The sequence below is a fragment of the Protopterus annectens genome, chromosome 4.part0, assembly GCF_019279795.1.
Source record: "Protopterus annectens isolate FY-2018-M chromosome 4.part0, PAN1.0, whole genome shotgun sequence".
In the NCBI taxonomy this organism is placed as follows: domain Eukaryota; kingdom Metazoa; phylum Chordata; order Ceratodontiformes; family Protopteridae; genus Protopterus; species Protopterus annectens.
Genome location: NC_056733.1, coordinates 1,208,047,310 through 1,208,071,844, shown reverse-complemented (window position 1 = coordinate 1,208,071,844; position 24,535 = coordinate 1,208,047,310). Strand labels below are relative to the sequence as shown.

The 24,535-nt window shown below is 37.8% G+C and overlaps 1 protein-coding gene across 2 annotated transcripts in view; it reads right to left on the bottom strand.

Annotated features, from left to right (window-relative positions):
• Positions 1 to 24,535, bottom strand: part of JAKMIP2 (janus kinase and microtubule interacting protein 2) — a 1,408,623-nt gene that overhangs the window by 565,656 nt on the left and 818,432 nt on the right. The gene's annotated exons all lie outside the window — the stretch shown is intronic.

Sequence of the window (24,535 nt, the reverse complement as noted above, 5' to 3'; positions counted from 1 at the left end):
TGTAAAAGATCCCAAGGTACTATTAGAAACAGTAGAGGTCATTTATTTATATACAAAATACATTTACAACATACTTACATATTTACAAATGTACAAATGTATACATATATAAATATATCTGCACATTTCCATAATTTTCATTACAATCATACTAAATTGTTATCCCTAATAGACCCCCGCTCCTTTTCTATAACCACTATCTAATTTTTACTTAATATTTTTGCTAAAATCCATTTACCACTAAACAATGTAATTTCTTTCATTCCATATAACCCATATGACATAAAATAACATATCTATTCTTTTAACATATTAATTAAATCTTTTCTTATAAAATCCATATTTAAGCATATCCATGTTTATTTTACCTACTTCTTTTATATCTTCAAAACATCTTCTTTACATAGTTTCCCCCTAACGTTTTTACTCTTTTACATTTCAGAAACACATATTCAGTAGTTTCTTCTTCTTGATAATGTAAACATGTTCTACCACTTTTCTTTTTATACGGCATATTTCTTTTTACTGGTAATTTACCATTACCAGTCACCACAAAAAATCTTGGCACTCTACTTTCTTATTACACCATCTGCTTCTTATTTTTATAGGTTTAATTTGGTCATCCGTTATAATTTCCTATGGTTTCACATAGTAATGTTTTATTGTTATATCCCTATATCATATTTTTCTTTCTATATCACATACATTTTTATTTTCCACAAAAATATTTTTCTTAGTAACAGTTTGTTTTTTCATTTATACACCCTTTTTCTTTTTTGCTATTTCTATCATATCCCAGAATTTATATTGCTACAATTTTATTACTAATAGCTGATCTTTTTCATGTATCAGCTTTAATAGTTTATACAAATTTAATGAATCAGCCTATATCACTGGGTTAATTAAACCTAAACCTTCGTCCTCTTTATTTACATATAAAACTCCTCTTTTTACTTGGTTTAATTTAGAACCCCATATAAATAAAAATTTATCTGCAATGATTCATTTTCCAATATTGTTGGACATATAAATACACGTGTTAAGTATGCTATTTTACCATCAGTATGAATTTATCAAATAAGCCTTTTTTTCTGAATGATAATTTATATGTTCTCCAGAAAAGACAGGTTTGTTTTCTTTATTCTATTGTTTTTTTCCCATTGAATTCTACTTACATCTTTATTCACAAATTTTATACCTAACACAGAAATTTCATTCATAGTGAAATATATCCCCATCTTTCACCAAAAATAAAGTGGTGTAAACTGCCCAAAATGATCAAAAACTCCAAAAGCATGGTGCAGAAATGGAGATGATGTACAATCCACTATAGAGCTTTATTCAACCACCAAATCCACAAACAGTACGAAACAGAACAAAAAAACGAACACTTGAAAATACATCAGATGACCAGCCTGTTTCAGGAGGACCAATATTTAAATACAACCAATTAATCAGTTTATTATACAATTAAGTAATCTACCAATAAGTTATAAAAGTACTTAAGACCATAATTATACCCATACTTCAAAAAAGCTTGCTAAAATTTATCAAATCAACATTATAGTTCTTTATTCTTCTCAAATTAAAACCCATTAAATATTATTACAAAATCTTCAAAAAAGTCATTATTTAAAAAAGTATTTTTTAAAAAAAGTAGTTTCTAATATAAAAGTATAAATATAATACAAGATATTCATTTTGTGCAGACCTGTGCCCTCTAGTGGCTATGTTTAGGTTATATTTCATATCCCTTTAGAGCTTAGCAGATCTTAGCTTTAACAAATGTTTAATAGAGATATAGTCGTTTAAACCTGGGGGGTCACTTGCTTCTAGGGTTATCTGCCACCATAGCTCCCTGTATTCTATTTTATCTTCCCAAGGACCTCCTCTAATATTTTTAATTTGTTCTAAGACCATAAAACTAGCATCTGAACAGGTCCTAGTATGTAGTAATAGGTAGTAATAACAGGGGTAAGAAGGGAACATATAAATGTGGCCATTGTACCCAATGTATATATATTTCAATTTAGAAAATGACTACCTGGAAAATAGAAAAAAAGTGGATAAATAGCTCTGAATATTAAAATTGTGAGACTAAGGGAATTATATATTTAGCTATTTGCAGGACATGTGGGTCCTTCTATGTAGGAAAGACAGAAAGGAAATTAAAAAGAAGGATCTATGAACATAGTTATGAAATTTCAGTGGGAAAGGAAACTAATGCTCTTTTTAAACATACTAGGACCTGTTCAAATGCTAGTTTTGGTTTTATGGTCTTAGAACAAATTAAAAATGATATTGGGGGGGGGTCCTTGGGAAGATAAAATAGAATACAGGGAGCTATGGTGGCAGATAACCCTAGAAGCAAGTGACCCCCCAGGTTTAAATGACTATATCTCTATTAAACCTTTGTTAAAGCTAAGATCTGCTAAACTCTAAAGGGATATGAAATATAACCTAAACATAGCCACTAGAGGGCACAGTTCTGCACAAAATGAATATCCTGTATTATATTTATACTTTTATATTAGAAACTACTTTTTTTTAAAAAAGACTTTTTAAATAATGACTTTTTTGAAGATTTTATAATAATATTATTTAATGGGTTTTAATTTGAGAAGAATAAAGAACTATAATGTTGATTTGATACATTTTAGCAAGCATTTTTGAAGTATGGGTATAATTATGGTCTTAAGTACTTTTATTACTTATTGGTAGATTACTTAATTGTATAATAAACTGATTAATTGGTTGTATTTAAATATTGGTCCTCCTGAAACAGGCTGGTCATCTGATGTATTTTCAAGTGTTCGTTTTTCGTTCTGTTTCGTACTGTTTGTGGATTTGGTGGTTGAATAAAGCTCTATAGTGGATTGTACATCATCTCCATTTCTGCACCTTGCTTTTGGAGTTTTTATATCCCCATCTTTACTATACCACCAAAACCTTCACTTTTCTCTTCATTTAAAGCCAACCCTATCACCTTTAGACACTCATTTGTGCAAATGATTAACTTTTATCCAATTATTTTTGCAGTTTATTACAATGTCATCTGCATATGTTAACAAGAATAGAATTCTTAACCCTGCAGGTGTTATATACCCCACCTCCTTCATTTTGTAATTTATTTCACATTCTTTCACATTCATAACTAATGCAAAGAGATTACAACTCATTGTCTTACACCACTCTTCATATGCACCTCTTGGCTTGACTAGCCATTTACAAGTATTTTTACTTTTTTATTACTATATGCTGACATACATAATTTGCTAACTTTCTCACTTATATTACATTATTTCATTGTTACCCATAATATTTCATTTCCAATTGTATCAAGCGCCTTATTAAGGTCTGCTATCATTATTTTAGCTTCTTCTGTTCTGTTTATATCATCCACAATTTCTCCATCATTAATAATTCTTGACAACCCTTCCCCTTTATACTATGTATACTCTTGTCTATAATATTTTCCACTTTAGTTTCAAATCTCTTTTGTATTATTTTCATAAAGATATTATAATCAATATTATTCAGTACTATCTTTCAAGTTTTTAATTGTCTTCTATCTTCCTTCTTCCAAATGAATTTAAGTATTCCATTACATAATTCTTTATACATAAAGTCTTCATTTAAGCATTCAATCAAAATCTTTAAATGTATAGTTTTTGCCAAGCCCTTACATTTTCTTACTCTATTCCATTTGGTCCTGCAGCTGAATTGATATTTTGAATTAATAATTGATTTTTAAAATACCTATCCCACCTGAACAGATAGGTTGCCCCACATGTAGTGTGCGCACCACTCGCTTGGCATTTCTGCAAGCCCCTCACATACAAGAAACTATCCAAAGCTCTACTGTGCTAACACCTTCTTCCCAGGACAAGGACCTTACTGCTTCCCAAGAGAAAACTATCTGCAACCTGTCTTACCACAAGTGCATCTCGCTTGGCATTTCCGCAAGCCCCTCACATACAAGAAACTATCCAAAGCTCTACTGTGCTAATGCCTTCTTTCCAGGACAAGGACCTTACTTCTTCCCTAGAGAAAACTATATGTTACCTGTCTTACCACAAGTGCATGTGTGCTCCAGTGGTTTCTGCCTAACTATTGTTGTAACTCTGTTTGACAGCTCCCCATTAGCATGCACATTCACAGGGACCCTCATCCCACTCTGTTCGCTGCCAATACCACCTGCACTCTACCACTAGGTGGTGGCAGTTCTCCATTACACCCCTCTTACCAGAGCTATCTCAACCAACACAGACTCCCACTGCCCTGCTACTCCTTCTATTCCAAAAGGAATCTGGCAGCACCTCTCCCTAAAGTAAATCTCCAGCACTCAAGCCATTAGCCAGCTATATCAAAACTGCTACTCGAAACTGTAACGGGCTGCAAGGGTTCTATTTTAATTGGCAAAGATAAACTATTCCCACAAACATTACAAAGCTACTACCTGCACTGTATTAAGCAATACCACTGCTAGGTTTTTGCTCATCCCTGCTGGGGAGAGCACATTACTTTCCACCCTTGTCCCCTACCTCTACCCTGTCTCATTGTGATTCAGATGACTGAGCACCTCCCACCCTTTCACCACTCCAGCCCAGCCTCCCCGCCTCCCTGTTTCTCTCCATAAAGTTGCTTATCATCACGGCATCATTTTTAAAATACCTATCCCACCTGGACAGGTTGGCCACATTTTCCCCCTGGCCCCACATATAGTGTGCATGCAGGTAAGATGCTATTTGTATTTGATTTTATTCATTTGCCAGTGCTTTGTGTTAGAACTGCAACTGACTCTGTGCAATCTATTTCATGTAAAGCTGCTACTAGACCGGAAGATCTGTAATTCTTTGTGCACTCTGGGAAATGGCTGTTACTACTCTGATCCAATGTCCTAATTTATTGCCTGGTCTGTGTCCCAAACCCATTTCCTCTATTAATAGCTGTCGGCAGCAGTACGGCAGCAGTGCGCTGTTATGTCCCTCTTAGTTCTTGCTGCCTTAACTATATTTGTTGTTAAACTAGGAAGCCTTATGTGTTTTTCTCTTCCCCCAACTCATTCCTTATAACTAGTTTCTGGCTGTAACTGTGTGCCAATAGAGTGTTTTACAACTAAACTGTCCTAATTGTACAAAACGTCTACGGTAATTCATATACAGGCTGCCACCCCTAACTGTGTGTTTTGGCCCCAAGTGTAAATGCACCAATAGGGCGCTACATAGCTAAATGTTCCTTATTTACAAAGAGCTCTACGGCAATTCATGTATATGTTGCTGCCCCTAACTGTGTGTTTTGCTGCCAAGTATGGACATGCTCATACAGCGTTTTCTCTAGCAAACATATTCCAACTTCAAAAGCACTACTGCAATGATCTGCTGTTGCTTCATCCTTAATTGCAGTAGCTCTAACTATTTGCTCCTAAGAGCTGATTTAAAAGCTCTACTGCAATACTTAGCTAAATTGTTTTAATCTAATACTTGCTCCCACGGGCTAAAAACATTGCATTGTGTAGAAGACTCATTTTATAGAGAGAGTTTCAGAAGTACTTGTTTATGGTTTGCCTTACTTTGTGTTTTAAAGTGGTTTAATATATTTTGCCATTTAATATGTTTTAAGTCTTACATTGTGTCTCAGTCATATTAAGTGCTATTTACTAGGATTTGATTTGTTGTATGCCAGACATTGTGTTTTACAGTCATATTAAGTGCATTTCACAGGTATACCTACTGTTTTGCATGTCCAATGTTATTAAATGTTTAGTGCTGTACAGGTTAATCCAGTGCATAGTATAGTGTCCTGTAACCCAACCCATTCAACCCACACTGCTATACTCACCCTGATGACCTACACTGCTAATAGCACATGCTGTAACAGACCACCCTACCCTGAGCTATCATACTTGCATACACACTATCACCCTCCAACACCTCCATTCCCTATCTCACCCTGCTGCACTCACTACTCTCACATCTCACATGGACCTCCCCCCGTTCTTCTGCTCACTTCCTAGGTTTCTCTGCCTACACCTATAAACCCATTCCCACAATGTTGTAGTAACTAACCTCTTCTGCTTCCATTCCAGCTCGCTTGGCATTTCTGCAAGCCCCTTACATACAAGAAACTATCCAAAGCTCTACTGTGCTTACGCCTTCTTCCCAGGACAAGGACCTTACTGCTTCCCAAGAGAAAACTATCTGTAACTTGTCTTACCACAAGTGCATGTAAGCTCTAATGGTTTCTGCCTAACTATTGTTGTAAATAGTCTACGATACATCTGCTTGAGCGCTCCCCGTTAGCATGAACACTCGCAGGGACCCTCATCTCACTCTGTTCACTGCCAATACCATCTGCACTCTACCACTAGGTGGCAGCAGTACTCCATTACACCCCTGTTACCGGTCAACTATCCCAACCAACACAGACCCCCCTCCCCACTGCCCTGCTGCCTCCTTCTATTCCAAAGGGAATCCTGCAGCACCTCTCCCTAAAGTAACTGCCCAGCATTCAAGCCATTAGCCAGCTACATCAAAACTGCTACTAGAAACTTTAATGGGCTGCAAGGGTTCTATTTTAATTGTCAGACAAAGATACACTATTCCCACAAACATTACAAAGCTACTACCTGCACTGTATTAAGCAATACCACTGATAGGTTTTCACTCATCTCTGCTGGGGATCTAACCCGCTACATTCTCCCTGCGGGCTCACTCTGCTCCCCTATCCTGCCCCTAATTGCCACATGCCCCCACTACCTGCACATTTATTTCAACCCGACTCCTCCCCTCATCTACTATCAACCAATTAACACTACATCCCATCCAGCACACACATTTAACTCTATACTCCCCACCCAACACTAACTATGCCCACTACCTTATCATGTCTTTTACATCTAACTATCCTGCTTACCTCCCTCATTTGTCTTACTTATCTTACACAACTTCCTACCCCCAACCATACACCACCTTCACATTCCACAACCACTTTCCAACTTACTTCCACACCACCCTTCACCTCTATAACACATGAACTCTACTCTTCCAACCCTAACCTCCTATTTAAATACAAATTACTATCCATCCCACCCTCACAAAAGACCCCCCAACCCCACTCCAACAAATCCACCACTTGCTGCCACTCAAACTCTCCATCTACACTAAACTACCTTCAACTCGTCCTCCCCAAAATATCCCTCACACTCTCTGGCGACATGCATCCCAATCTTGGACCCACTACCACAACACAACCCACTAACTCCCCCCTTCAAACCCTCTAACTCCCAAAACTATTTGCCTCACTACATTCAATGCCCAAAGCCTCAGAAATAAAATCCCCAATCTCCATGCCTGTTTTTTCCACAACCACCCTGATATAATAGCCATCTCAGAGACATGGCTCAAACCCTTCATAAAGGATAACAAAATTCTTCCTCCAGGCTACCAAATGAGCCGTAATAACAGACTTAGCAAGAAAGGTGGAGGCGTAGCTATTATCTACTCCTCCTCCTATACCATAACCCCAATACACCAATCATATCCCAAACTTTGTCAATGCTGAAATAGCCATAGCTGTACTAAAAATCAACAACCACACAACCATATGCATAGCTGCCCTGTATATGCCCACTGGCAATAGTATCCCATTACTAGAAGATATCCTCTCCTGTTTTCTTCTAACATTAAAAATGAAACATATATCTTAGGTGATACAAACATTAATTGGTCCACAATAAACTCACAAGCCCCCCTCTCTCACAATCAACCTCTTCAACTTTACACAACTTATAAACTCTCCTACCAGGCCAAACAAAGATGGGACCTCTGGCACCATCAAAGACTGGATCTTAAAATCCCACCCCACCAACATCTCTAATCCTGGAATCATTCTGGACCCTCTCAGTAACCACCTGCCTGCCTTCACTGACCGTCACCCGTCTCCTCTTCAAAACCAGCATCACTACATACAAACTCAAAACCTCTCCTATTTCAACCCAAAAACCTTTTCCGAATGTCTAAAACTTACCGAATATACCCCCCCTAAAAACCCTGCCCCTCGACAATCCCATCACCTACTTCAATGATAACTTCTTAGCCCTACTCAACCACTATGCTCCCCTAAGAACCAAACAGATCAAGGCCAAAGACTCTCCATGGCTATCAAAAGAAACTAAATTACCATGCTCCAAAGAGACAAAATATGGGAGCAATACCAAAAAAATAAGCAACATAACTCCTTACTAGAGTTCAAACGACTCCGTAACACTGTAAAAAAAAATAATAACTAGAGACCACAAAGCATACTACTCCAAACTTCAATCCAAACACAACTAATCCTAAAAAAGTCTGGGACACAATCTCTTCCCTCATCCACTCTAGTAATAAAGATAACCCCTGTCCTAACCCCAACCTTACCAATCTTGAAACTGCCATCCAATTCAACTCCTTTTTTATTGACTGTATAGCTAAATTGTCCTCCTCTTTCTCTCACCCCCCCTTCCCAACCCATCTTCCCCCCATCCCTCCAACCATATACCTCCTTCCTCCACCTTCAACCTAGAACCCATCCCCACAAGTACTATAAAAAACAACTCTTCCAACTTAAACCTTGCTGCAACGCACCTGATAATCTACCATCAGCTTTCCAAAAACAATCTGTTGACAGTATTGCCTTTCCAGTTTCCATCTTAATAAACAGATCCATCCAAGAAGCATATGTCCCTTCTATCTGGTGATAGGCATACATCATCCCACTTCATAAGGGAGGGAAAAACACCGACACCACCAATTTCAAACCAATCGCCACCCTTTCCCCACTTTCTAAAATTCTGGAAAAATGCATTAACTCACATCTCATGTCACATCTAAAACAAAACTACCTTCTCACCCTCACTCAACACGGCTTCCACCCTGGCCACAGCACCATGACTTCCCTCCTCTCTTTTCTTGAGACCATTAACCAAGCTTGCAACTCTGGAAATTACACTCACATCTATCTTCTAATTGGGCATGCCCATGCCACTGTCCAAAATAACCCCCCCTCCAGTCCCTTCTGTTCACTATCTGCTGATTCAACCACTTCTCATGCCTACACTGTCCCACTACAACCCTACATTACACCCTTACTGGACAGTCTACTATTGCACCTTACCTAATCATATTTAGATTCTAATACAGAGTCCATTATATCTACTTGCAACTAAATTTGCAACATTTCTTTACATACTTTGTTATACCTACAGTGTATTATGCAGTATTGTCAACCTTCTGAAAAACTGTACTGCTTTTTGTCTCTGTAATTGTCATTGATCTTTCTTTGCATGGAATATGCTGTATTGTCAGCACTCTGGAAATTATTGCATTATTCAATGTGTATATGATTGCTAATGGAGCTTTTCTCCCCGGGCCTCCACTGAAAATGGGCTCTTCTTGGCCCAGTAGACTTCCCTGGTTATCAAACTGAAATAAATAAATAAAATAATAAAATATTTACTTGTCCTAATACTTTATCTAGCGCATATGAAGAAATCTTCCATTCCAACTCTTTCTCTTTTTTCCTTAACTCTTTTACTTTCCATGTTTTTTCACAGCCTTCTTTTTTTGTTTAAACATTTCTCGTACATATTGTACTACACTGCTGGCAATCTTTTACTGAGTTCTCTCAATTTCTCCTTTTACATATTTTACCTATCTTACTATTCTATCATCTTCCTTTACTAATCTGCTTAAGAAACTCGATACTTCTCTTTTTCCTTGTAAAAATATATTTGCTTAAATAACAATTCTTGTGTTTTTCTTGATTTCTTTCATATAATTCTTTTTCTTTGTTGAAGCACTTTCTATCAGTATGTTCTAAATCTTCCAGTGCATCGGTATATGTTCATTTAGATTTTCTTTACTTTTCAAACATCATATTGCCACTGTATTAAACATTTTTTATATATTTATCCATAAATATCTTCCGCCATTCAGACCAATTTTTATAAAATATTCTCAATGTAATATGATCTTTCCATAACTGTATTACTAGTCTTTTTCCTTTTTCATTACATACTTTCGCGTTTATCCTTTTTACTCCTTTGCCTATTTTTACATATTCCTTGTCTTCCTTTATCTCCAGGCATACTACAAGATGATTAGAAAATCCTGTTTCAACAACCTCCACTTCTCCTATAACTAAACCTTCTGATACAATAAAATATTCTATTTCAGTTCTATGCATACAGCCATTTTGTAAGGCCATGAATTTTTGTGCAAAGGTTTTAACTTACTAAATCTTATAAACTTCTAACATTTTTCTTATAACATTTATTTTCGTCTTACTTTTGCCTCTTAAATCATAATTGAGGTTTCCTATTATAATGTTCATATTTATCACTATATAGTCTAATACCTGATAATATAAGCTTTCCCTTTCTTTACAGTTAGTATAAACATACAATGTTATAATTCTATAGACTTGTTATTTCCGTTTTAAATCTACAATGGTTAATCTTCCCATTTTTGCTAAAGTTACATCTAATATTTTTATTGTATTTGTACAGAATATGGGTATTCCAGAACATCTTCTTTTATCACAGTTACTTAGCAAATGTCCTTTTTTTCCACAAAAAACACTTGTATTGTCCTCCACATGTATCGTGCTTGGTATATATATATATATATATATATATATATATATATATATATATATATATATATATATATAAACACATACACACAAACATATAATTTGTTTCTCTTTCTATTTTAACACAATATTACAATCCCATCAGCCAGTCCATAACCCCCTTTTATCATAAACTTTTGCAATATCTAATACTTCTTTACATGAAGTTTTCAAATGCCCTTTCCAAGTTGCTTTTTCCACCTCTGTTCAAAATTGTATTTTCTGTTTTGTTTTCCTGTTAGACGTTTGTATCACAAAGATTCCACGGGTTACAGTCTTTCTTTTTTTCATATTCTCCAAGAAAATTTTCCACTGAAAAAACAGCCTCAAATATAATGTCTCTTTGCTAATAAGAACAAATGCTCTTACTTCATGTGCTTTTATACACAAAGAAGTTAAATTGTCCCACACTTCAGACGTGGCCATTTGTTTGTGTTCTTTACTTTGAATTCTTACCATATATTTATGTTTTTCATTTTCTTTCACCTTTTTCTTGTTTGCTACTCCCCTTTTGCCTTCTTTTACTTTCTCTGTATATGTTTTCTTTTTCATCTCACCACTATTCTTCAGGATTGCCTCCACATCCCCTTTTTCTATTTTCTCCATAATGACTCTCCCCCCAGAAATGTCTCCTTCATTTTCTGGCTCAGTCTATGTAACCTTTCTTTAAGTAAATCATCCTGCAACCGTCCTAAGGGTTGTAATTGTACAGCCATCATTTGCTGACTCATCTCCATCAAACAGATTTCTTTGAATCATCTCCTCAGAATCCTGTATTCATTACCTGGTCCCAGTATTAGCCTTCTCCTCCATTTCTCTCACCACTCCATTATCTCCTTCTCTCTCCATCTGCCTCCCTGTTTCCCTGGGCCAACTCTGCACCTGGAGAATATTAGGGTTCAACCAAACACCCCAATAATGGGTGATTTCAACTACCCCACCATAAACTGGGAAAACTACTCGTGTACCAACTCCTTCGCTCAATGCTTTCTGGAATTCATAAATTCCAATGCCCTGGATCAACTTATCCACACCTCTACCAGGGGCAACAATATCCTAGACCTAGTCAGTACCAACATGAGTGACCGGTGTTCCACACCTGAAGTCATCTCCTCTTTGGTCAGATCCAACCATAAGCTAATCATCCTAGATATCCACATCCCGCCCCCACCTCCCCATTAAGGAAGCCACGGTAAAAAATTTCTCCAAAGTCAACTTCATGCTTCTTAAGACAGAAGTGGTAAACTTCATGACACCCATGCAGATGGACAATACAGTTATGACTGCTGAATCCTACAAAGATGCACTTTATAAGCACTTACACGAGTGCATGGATCGTGGTATCCCAAACAGAACCAAGACACTATCCTCCAAAAAAAGGAAGCCAATCTGGTGGTCCTCTGCCATAAACAAACTCTACAACAGAAGGAAGAAACTGTTGCAAAAGAGAGTAAAATCCCATAAGTGGAGGAGTTCCCTGGTCAGCCTCAATAAAAAGCTGAAATCCCTTATAAGATCCTCCAAAGCTAGCTACGAAAAAAAAAAATCGCCACTGATTCTAGGGACAACCACAAAGCATTCTGTAGCTATGTCAAGAATCTCAATGGCAAAACCCAGATCTGCTCTGAGTTACAGCACAATGGCATGAAAATTACAGAACCAACTGATATTGCCAACATCCTGGCAGATAGGTTCAGTGCTAACTTTACCCCCGTATCACCCCCTAAAGTGCCCATATCTATACAGGAAGAATGCAGAGTCCCTGTAATCACAACTATGCAGGTAAAAGCTGCACTCTCTAAAGCCAAAAACACAGCATCCATGGGACCGGACAACATCTCATGTTGCATTTTATATGAACTTCAGAACGAACTGGCTTGCCACCTAAGCACCATAATCAATCATAGTCTCACATCAGGCTTTGTGCCCACTGAATGGTGCACAGCAACAGTTATCCCATTCCACAAAGGGGGAGCCACCACTGATCCTGGGAACTATCACCCTACTAGCCTGATGAGCTTGGTCTGTAAGGCCATGGAACTTATCATCATGGAACACAGGCTATCTTGACCTCGCCAAGGCTTTTGACACCACCCCCCATTCTAGAATTATAGCTAAACTCACTAAACTAGGTATAAATCACTACATCACAAGATGGGTTGCCAACTAGCTCACTGACAGAACCCACACTGTAAAAGTTGCAGACTCCAAATCTGACTTCAAACCAGTGATAAGTGGAGTACCACAGGTTTCAGTCCTGGGACCTCTCCGGTTTGGTATCAACTTCTCGAAGTACAGGCTAACACAGAAGGCCTCTGTCTAATGAAGTTTACAGATGACTGCAAACTAGGAGCCATAGCTGAGTCCACAAATGATGTGGACATCCTACAGAAGGGCCTCACTGAGACAGATGTATGGTGTCAGAGCCATGGCCTCAAGCTCAATGCCAAAAAGTGCATTGTCATCCCATTTGGTAAAAACTCTGTAACCATGAACTACCACATAGGTGGCAGTCTACTTAATGCTGAATGTTTAATAAGAGACCTTGGGACCCAGGTGGACAATAGTTTTTCCTTTGATAATCACATCGCCACAGTAGTCAGGAAATCCTTCTACGTGGCACACCTCATCACAAAAGGGTTCTCATCCAGGAAAAAAGAGGTCATTGTTCCCCCTCTACTTGACATTCATTAGACCCATTATAGAGCACAATGCCCCTTTTGTAATGTACCTCACAAGACATCTGCAGCAGCTGGAAAGGCCACAGAAGTACCTCACAAAGAGGATTACTGGCCTCAAACAGAAGCCCTACACTGACCATCTCAAAAACTCCAGCTTTACTCCCTAGCATATCACCTACTCCGAGGTGATCTCTGCCTAACATATAAAGCTATGTCAAACCTAGAGCTGTTGGACATGCTACACCTAAAGAAATCCCAATCCCTCCAAGCTACACGCTCTAGGGACTTAAACTTTGTCACCACAATAAACAGGACATGCTGGAGGGATAGATTCCTGTATCAGCGACTTCCCATACTCTGGAACAAGCTACCCATCTATGTCAAGCAAAGTTCCTCATTAGCACTCTTCAAGAAAAAATCTTGATGAGTGGATGGGAAATAGGAAATACACCCCGGGGATCACTTCTGTGGCTCTGCTTGACAGGGGCACAGGAACATAACTTTCTTGGGTGGCATAAGCCAGGGATCCTTTTGGCTAGGCTTACTTGGGCCCTTGGGCCGATAGCCTAACACCTACTTATGAACCTATAAACCTATGAATGGAAATAGGAAGTGCTCATGTAAAATGGGTCCCACTCACAACATCAATAAGTAAGGGAAGTTCCCTGATGCCCTGGCTAAATTTCCACTAGCAGTAAAAGATACCACCTTAGGTCTACAGTGAAAAGCTTAGCGGGACTAACCTGGTCAACAAAGGATAAATAAAAAGAAAAAATAAGTAATCTGCACATTTGCAGAGGGGAAATCAGTACATTCATGCAATACAGTTCATTAAGCCTCAAAGTTGATTGGGGTGGCAATGATGTGGGAAGACCCATTACTGATGGATTTACTGCACATCAGCAAGTCAAATGGCATCAGAAATGATCAGTCAAGGAATCTAAATCTCTTCTGCAACATCAACAGAATGGTTTGCCAAGACAAGAATATCTCAAAGAGGATACCACTGCTGTGGATCAGGCTCCCAATCCACAAAAAACAAAGTTTATCCCTGTCCATATTCAAGCGCAACTTAGTTCTTTGGATGGGAAACAATTAAGTTTACCCCAGGACTGCCCCCATACTACTAATGAATAGAGGGGTCTCCTAAATGCTTCCCATGCATGGATCCCTTCAAGTTATCTATGGTATGATCCCAGTTATACTCACTGGGGTGATATATAATTATTGAACATGGGACTGATAAGGCCAATCTATAACCAAATGGAACAGGTTATTTTGAGCACAAAAAGGGAAATTGGCTAGGCTTAAAATGGCCTGCAAGGGCAGCTAGCCTAGTACTGACCTATGAACCCATGATGAATATGAGTCCAAATGAACAACTGATATTTCTGATATATACACTGGAGCTGACAGTTTAATTTATTATGTCTTCTACTCTGAAAATGACTTAGAACATTGGACTTCCAAATTTTTAAAAATGTGGTACACAAAGCATGGGCAGACAATAAGATGAATGTGACATTACTAACTTAAGTCTCTTTCACTCACCATAATGATATTCATGAGTCACAAGAACTGATATTTAAATATAGTATAGTGACCTTCAGATGAATTACACAGCTAAAATATTTGAAACCATCCATGAGGCACACTCAATCATTGCCAAGTATAAAGAAAGAGCACTTGACATAATATTCTGTCCTGGGATGTTTCATGAAATAAAAATTATACCAAAAAAAAATTAAATCTCATGAAAGTCATTCAAAGAGTCAGTGACTCATCATGAAATTCTGGGCAAAATGTGGAATAAAGTAGCTGTTTTTTTTCTGTTCAAAAGCAACCAGCATCTTGGGTATTAACTAAAACTGATGTGAGGGCACCAAACTCAGTTTTCATGTCATGGTATCCATGACATTTTCATCTCTTTTAATGGCTCACAATATGTTAGTCAAGAAGTTTTTGCATTTTTGTAAAAGTAAGAATTTCAGTGCATAGCTTCTTCATTAAGGTATCCACAGTCTAATGCTCTTTTTAGCACAGAAGCACTCCTCAATAACTCATAGACGGTTGCCTTCACAGCATTTGAAGGCATGGAGATTTTGTAGGAAACATTGGAAGGATAAGGCTATTGAGTCTTGTTAGCATTATGACTTATCAGTTCCCTTCTCAAGAAGGAATATGTCAGTCATGCCCAGACTGAATTTAAGAATATCCATCCAATTATCCCGGTTTTCTTTGAAGGAAGAAAGTGTATCATAATGCCTTATCTTCAGGGAGTCTATTCTGGAAGTGAGAGAAAGAGATGATGAATAATGTATCTGTCCTTCCACCTTGCTTTCTGTTCTGGTGTAGCAGATTTTGATCTGCTTTGGTATTTGTGAGACTGTTTGATTTGTGAAGGTACAAGAGATCGTGGACCAATTGGTCCCTGATTGCTCAGAAGGCAATGCACAGATCTCCTCTGAGGAGCTTATAACACATAGAAGAGACAGACATGCATACCAGTGTTTTCTGGCAGCCTTGAGAGTTTAAACTTATGATGCTATTTGTTAGGAACATCAACGTCTTTCTGTTTGATATGTCTAGTGAGGTACATTGCATTCCATACTTGGTTTGATACACTGCAGTCCGTACTTGGTTTGATACACTGCAGTCCATACTTGGTTTGATCAGGTTGAATACAAAGTGAGAAATAACCTCTTTAGAGCTGGATGATATTCCCTTGGTAATCAACTCCACCAAGTAGGATTTCCGGATAACTATTTCTACATCGTGGTCAAAGGAGAGAGAATTATTAACCCAAATTCCCAGGTCTGTAACACAGTTTCATTTTGAAGTGGGGTATTACCAATATTATATTCTAGGGAGTGGTTTTGTCTGTCAAATGCAACAACGTTGCATATTATAGCATTTAATTTAACCTCATTTTCAGTACACTCAATACATCTGATATGTTAATGAGTTCCTGTTGGTGGGCTTCTGTGTCAAGGGGGATTTGACACTGACTGCCAGTTTACAGTCATCCACAGACTTGGATAGCTATAGATATTGTTTTTTAGTCTGCAGGTCACAGAAGTAAATACCAGAGAAAAACAGTTCCAGCACTGAGCCCTGCGGGATACCACTGGTCACCTTCCAGTTCTTTGATACCGCCTCTTCCACCTACACATTCTTTTAAGCCATTTTGCATCTTACCAAACAGGCATTTGTCATACATTTAGTTTATATTAATTATATTAGCATGGGTGATGGTGTTACATGCATTGGCCAAATCAAGATAAGCTGGCTGCACAGTGTGATGAATGTTAACAGCTTGTGACATTAACCAAGTTCATTAAACAGAATCTAATTTTTACAAACCCATATTGCTGTGAATCTAGCCTGATGAGATTTTTAATACAGATGTCTATTAATTCTTTTATAATGTGTTCTGTGGCCTACCAAATGAAACATGTGGCTGATGGGGTCTATAGTTTCTGGGATAGGTAGTAAGGACACCTTTATGGAGTGGCATCCCTGTTGCTGTATACCAGGCCCAGCTTAAATAACTTATGCAGAGAGTCTGAATGGATGTGTTTGGTACTATTTATCAAAAAGTCAGGTATGTTATCTGGTCCCATGGAAGAAATGTTCTTAATATTGGACAGTGCTTTCAGTTCATGTCTTTAGGGCCAACTGGATGGTTGAGAACTAAAGGGATTGTACGACTTTGGACAGTCATATCAGGAGTGAAATTTGCACTAAAGTTATTTGCTACAATACTTGCAATGTCCACCAGGTCTGAGTGTTTTGTCATTTAGTATGAGTTCTGTACATGGTTTAGTGTTTCTTAGTTTTCAAACATAGCTAGAGAAGGATGTGTAATTACCCTTAGCTTCAAATGCCAACCATTGTTCATGGAATTTAGTAGAGCTAATAGTCTTTTTCAAATACTTGGTCAAATTCATAATATTTTCCTTGGCTCAGAGATCCTTTTTGTGTAAATTTTATTCATGTTGAAGTACCATCAGGCTGGTTTGCTTTTAATTTTTTCACAATATTTGTAACTGGATAAGACTACCAACCCTATATATTTATGTGGGTATGAAACTCCTTGTAAAATATTTCTGTTGAAGCAACATCTGGAATTTTGAGACTTCAAACATCACATGTGATGAGAATTGTGTGTTTGAAGTCTTTGAATTCTGATATATTGCTTTCAGAGGGTTTAGATAGTTTGAGGAAAAAGGTTGCTAAGTTATGTTCTCACTTAATCAGAGTGGGAGTTACTAAGGGAGTTGTGCATGATGATGTTACATTTGTGTAAGATAAGGACTAATAAATATAGGTTTGTCAGAATAACACAGTATTCTCTTTGCATAGGCCTAGAAATGCAACCAAATTAAAGCAGGCCTATCTCTTCATTTTATGTTTCACATTTTGCATGCAGTTTCAGTGGGTGTAGTTTCAATAGTTAGGAATGTTTCAGTGAATGGTACACATGAGCTTAGTAAAATGCCCTTCAGGCTGAAGCACTGATATGGATGACATGTGTTAATACAATGTGTGGAACATTTTGTTGTGTGTTGAAGACCTTGCAGAAGTAAATAACAGATGGATTGGAGACAGACACCTAAAACAGTAACTTACTTAGTACAATTTCCCTTTAGAGCACACAGAGATCACAGTCAGTCTGGGGTTGGTCTCTCCAGGTCCCCAATAAGATTCCACACTGGCACAGCTATGTGGTCCAGATCTTAGCCTAGTGGGCAAGCTAAAACCTCCAGCACCCCTCTCTGTCAAACCAGTGCTTCATGTCCCTACCCAAGTAGCTGACACACACAGACACTTTGAGATAAGAGTTATATACAACCACACAAACACTCCTGGGGAAGGGTGGCACAGGTTCTCCAGCTGTGCCCCTTTTACCCAGACTATATGGTAGAAATCACTGCCACCACCCACTAATATTTATCAGCTACCAAAAGGCCCTTATGAAAGGGTGCCCAATTATACTGTGCAATATTATTATCCAAATGGTAAGTGCAACTGAACAGTCAAGGCTTATTGGAGTGGCTTGGCCAGTATCACTATATTCATGCAATGTATTCTAGAGCTTAAATTATCTCTACACAAAACAGCCACACGTGAAAGGTTTAATAATATTTAATTATAAATAATAAAAACACAAGACCATACTTTTTACTACACGGTGCTAGTCAAGAGTTCAGAGATCACAGAGAAATACTTAAAATAATACAGTAGAAAAGTTCTGACAAAATACAGAAAAAAAACAAATCTAATCTTCCTAGTTCCTAGCTATATCTAAGAGAAAACACAGTTCTAAAATAAACTTACATATAGAGCAAAGCAGTGCTGGTGATGCTGGATGTTCTGAAGACAAATGCTCAATATCCTCATCCTTTTTGTCCTTAAATTAATAACACAATACCACAATTCATTTCAGATTACATCATTTCTTTCTGGTTTCCAGGCTAATAGAAACTCAGAAATTAACAGCGCTTTAGATCTTGCAGCTGGTCAGGAAGCCAGATCAATAAAAAAAATTATACATGTAAATTCTAGCCATTAACTCTGGCCTCAAACAATATCCAGAATGCCTCCATCTAGACATCCTGGATCCTAGTTTTAGATCAAAGAATTTCACAATGCTTGACTTATCAGCTTTCTTACAGCAGAGTGCACTGTTGTTAAATTTTTATTTTCAGTTCAACATCCAATACAGTCTTTTCACATTTAAGATGACAAGCCTGTGGCTTACATTAATATTTACAAATGACAGAATTATCTACCAAATTCTATCTGGCTAGGCTGGCAGCCTTCACCTATCTACACATATGCTACTCATTTTTTTACTACATAATAATTTTCAGTGAACTGGTTGTTATTTTGGAAGGTACAAGAAGATGTTATTTTTTTTTCAGTACAGCTCTGGGTACTACAGCTACAGACATATAATTAATTTCTAACAATTTGTAACTATCAGGTTAAGAATATTCTGTCCTCTAGTTGGATTAGTAACAATCCGGTCCACTGATTTTTAACTTAGTAGGTCTAAAAACATCTGAGCATATTTTATGTTGGTAGGTAGGTACTGTTGTCAATTGATGAGAAGTCAAAGTCTCCAAGAATGATGGAGTTCTTATTTATGGGAAACTCATCCATGATGTTTAAGAACCTAATATAGACTACTGGGGTCATGGAAGAGGTCCTGTAAAAGGCAATAAACCTGCTTTGTTTAGTGTGGTTTTGAGTTCAAAAAGTTGAATTTGTGGATCTCTGGGAAACTGTCTAAAGGTGATAAAGTCTCTGACAAATATGTATACACCACCACAGTAGCCACTGGGTCTGAAGGCACAGTAAGCATGAAACCCAGGTAAGGAGGAGTACCTTTTTTTTAGCTGTTCATAGGTAGTTACTAGTCATGTGATTCAGGAGATAATTAAGAAGCTTAAAATTCCCAATGGCTCCAAAATGCTGTCTGGTTAAGTGACTTGCTCAATGTCACACAATAAGCAAACAAAGGTGGAAAGTTTCAAGCCCTGTGCCCTTGTCACAAGAAGGAGCTCATTAACAAGTGAGAGTTTTAGTCTTCTGTGATAACTGATAGACCACTGGGCATATAAACCAGGTTTCAGTAATTACACATATATGGATGAATCAATGTTCATTAACTGAACAACTAAAAAAGCATATTGTGTGCAGCAAAGGCTTTAGCCAGTCTATGAACAAAAGGTACAAACCATTCTTTGCAAAGGAAGTAGGACTATGAAGCATCTCATTTCATGCTGACACATACTGGATCCCACTAGAATGGCAACAATTATTTATCCAATTGTAGAAGCCAATCATTTTTTTCTCTGTATGTAGGCATCATTTGTGGAGAAGAGAGGATTCTGTTCAGTAATAAGGCCTTGTCTGCATTTCTGACATGCACAGACAGCTCAGACATGTGTCTTTGCATTTTCCTCATGTTTTTTTTTTCCCCACGTCATTCACTCACACACACACACACACACACACACACACACACACACACACACACAGAGACAAGGATCCTTGAAATGTCTAAGCTCCTGGCACCTGAAAGACAACTCACTGTCAACCTGGCTTTGTCCAGCTTAGTGAGAGGGGACCTGTGTATCTTTCTATGGAATCACCACATTTTTGTTTGTGGAGTGGTTTGGTGCAGTAGAACGGAGGCCCTTTGTCTCATGGTGATTCTTTTATAAATGTGAGATTATGTGGTTTGATGTTTGCTGAGACTTAAGCCATATGGCTTGACAAGTTTAAGTAAGGCTTTCTTCACAACATCATTAGTGCAACACTCATTATCTGGATTTTTTGCGACAGTGAAGCTTCTATCTTTCTCAAATATTTGCACCTCTTACAGAACTATTTGAGTTTATTAAGATTTCATTATTTGTGAACATAAGCCAGTTGCTACACCTATACCTAATTCTATGAGGCTGGAGTAAAATTTGATTGATTTACAGAGAGTTACTGAGTTTAAATGAGACAGAAATGTGTGGTCTCATAAAATAGTTATCTGTTAAGTGGTGGACAGTGCAGTTATGTACGCATGCCTTTTTAAGTAAATGTTTATCTTGGGCATATATGCAACCGATAGCAAAGTTTGAGGGCCTTCCTTAACAATATAATTTACCCATTTGAAGCAGCTGTGGGCTAAGTTGTGCAATGTAATGTTGCTAGGGGCTTCTACAAGCTACATTTTGCTTGCTAAGCATGTGACTCTGTGGATCTAAGTACTCATTAGATTTAAGTGAGTTATGTTATATTAGGTATAGTTACAACTGAAAGTGGCTGTGTTTATGGAGTGCAAATTGTAGACCTCTTGTAGTAACTGCTGTTCTGTACAATACAAAGTAAACAGTTAATATGAAACAGCCAATGGAAAACAGCTAAACCTCAAACCAGTAGGGTTTATCCTCCCAGAACTGCAGCAATCACCCCAATGCCACCATGACTAATCACTACAAGCTCTAGAGGACTTAGACACCTATCCAAAATGGAATGTTTATTGCAGGTTTGAAACGTGACTAAGAACACAACAAATAAATGTAGCTAATTAGTGGGTTTATATTCAGTAAAAATAGAAGGTAAAGTGATTGCCAAGTGAGGGTGTAGGATGCTTCCTGTGGTTCACGGAGGAACCAGTTAATTATCTATCAGAGGAGAAGCTAAAACCTGTTGAAGTATTATCTGTGCTAGCAGGCAGCACGTGGAAAAGAGTAAGTATTGGGGAGTAAAATGGTTGGCTGTGGCAGTGGAAAATGGAGGTTTATGACTGATATGAGGATTGAAAGAAGACCTGGGAGACAGTTCAGCTCTTTTCAAGCAACAGGTTTCATCTGAGTCAATATGTACGACATTGCCATGGGTCGCTGCAGGCTTTGAGGATCTTAAAAGCATAGACTTGTGACAACAGTATCTCTTCTTGGAGGTAGATCAATTAGGTATAGGAGTAGGTGCAATAATAAAGGATGTCTTGGCAGCTTAGGTTTGTTAATGAGGTGACTGGGAGAGTTTGCTAAAGATTTCTTAACTATTTCAAATATATGGGTTTAATATAAGAGTGCTATGGGGGGGTTAGAATGCTGTTCACTAGCTCTAACAGACTGACAGGTTTGCCTCCACTTGGAATAAGTATTTACACCTTTCACAGATGGCTTCAGTGTTTGGTAAATGGATTCTTGGTTTACTGAAAGCTGCTGTTCCACTGTCTCAAAGCACCAAATGGTAACAGGGTGAGCAATGAAAGAGCTAGTGCAGACCATGGCTCTATTGAGACAGGTACTGTATAAATCACTAGCTGGGGTTAAGCAGAAGAGATTTTCAAAGAACATTAGCGAGTGATCAGTGGGTATAGCAGAAGAAACTGACACTTCACAAAGAGGGCATCTACACTACAGAACATTGCTAAGTATGTATAAACCTACAACAGAAACAGATGCATGATAAATGATGCAGTACACTATCCTGCTAAACAGACAGAAATGCAGGTAGGTCACTTAGATGTATGCAATGAAGTTAGTGCATGCAGGCAGCAAACTACACTGTAGATAAATATCAAAATGAACACTACACTGATTGCTAAGCAATTGTGACCCAGATGCAATACACTGGAGAGGTTCAACTGATAAATGTCATGAGTAAACTCTTCATTATTATAACACCGTATCAGTGTATGAATTGATGTACAAATTACACAGAATTTAAACACAAATTCATAGGTTAAAGAACTGCAGACTAGGGGGAATCTCACTCAACAAGAAGAGGCACAACTGCAGAGTGCTAAAGAGAAAATAAGGAGCTACCTTAATAATATGCATGAGTTTAGAAATACTGCTGTTAAGTAATTGTTTGTTTTTTTTTGTTTTTTTTTGGATAACTCCAGAGCACAAAATATTTTAGCATAATGGCAGGCAACAGAAAGTATAAAGGGTTGCTGCCAAGCTTAGGGAGCCTATAGCAAGGAAAATAAGCAGAGATTCTGTAAAGTTTTAGAAATAGTTTGGAAATGTTATGAAAATCTATATAAAGAAGAGAAATGTGGAAATCAAGAAAAGAAAATGTGCAAGTGGAAATGTTTATGGAAGAATTAAATATGCCAAGGTTAGAAATAGATGAGGCTCAATTACTAATTAAGATAACAGGAGATTAGATAAAATGGTCATATACAACCAAGCTACAGGAAAGTCTCCAGGGATAGATGGTATTCCTGTGGAAGTTTGGAAGCTAGGAGGAAGAAAGTGATAATGATCTGGAAGGTTTTTGTTTAACAGTATTTTAAAAGGAGGAGAAGCACCAACATCTTGTAAGAAAACTGTAGTGGCTGTAATTCCTAAACATGTAAAGACCCATCATATCAAGCTTCATATATGCCCATTTTGATTCTAAACCTTGATTATGAAAATGTTTATGTCTATGATGGCTAAAAGAATGGCAAAGGTGATGCCAACATTGATAGATATGGATCAATGTGGTGTTCTGGAGGGAAGGCAAACATTTTACAACATTAATAGAACAATAATGATCCAAAGTAAAGCAGAAAGAAAATGTTATCTTTGTTGGTGGGTCTTGATTCAGAGAAAGCATTGCACAGAGTAAGCTGTTATTGTTATTTTATGAGCAGGACAAATTCATAGGTTTGATAATTTTCTTTCTATACCTGAATTACAGACTAGCCTTGCAAGTGTCCTTCTTAGCATTCCTTTATATTTTACACATCTGTTTCCTTAAAGTTTTGTAATGTATGTGTGTGTATGTGAGATATACACACACACAGATACACAGAGGCACATACGCATGCACATACACACACACACACACACACACACACACACACACACACACACACACACAGACACACACACACACACACACACACACACACACACAGCTGAGCTCACCTAATATAGTATTTATCTTGTGAGACATGTCTATGAGAGCATATTATTGTGTTTTCTTCCCTTTCTTCTTAATATTATTTTTTAAGGTTGATTTGATGGTTGCAGTCAAGGTGCATGCAGAACAGAGCTAATCCTGCCTGGAGCAACAGATGACTGCAAGATGCACATGTGTGCATTTGTACATGCACACACACACACACACACACACACACACACACACACACACACACACACACACACACACATGCCCACACACATGCACACTGACATATGCACACACACATGCAACCCCCCCCCCCCACACACACACACACACACACACACACACACACACATGCACACTAACAAAGAGTTAATCTTGATGTTATGGCATCTTTTTATTTCCTCATCATGATGTTACAAGCCTGAAGGTGGGATTGGGATAAGAAACAGAAAGGATGAGAGCAAGAAATAGCCCCCCAAAATGGCTTTGCAGTATTATTCACCCTCTAGAGATCCATTTTTAAAATGTGATTTTTTTTTCTTTTAAGTTATGTACCTTTTCAGTGTTTTTTTTTTTCAAAAGATTATGATTCAGTATGTTCCACTTTTTAACTCCCCACAGGACATCACATGATGGCACTTCTAACTGCACCCAGCTGGCACATTTGTTACAGATCAATAAGAGAGTAAGGCAGTCCAGAACTAGTAAGAGCACCATGGCTTGCTTGTTCCCGCTTGGCACTCCCAATCAAACCTCCATTCCCT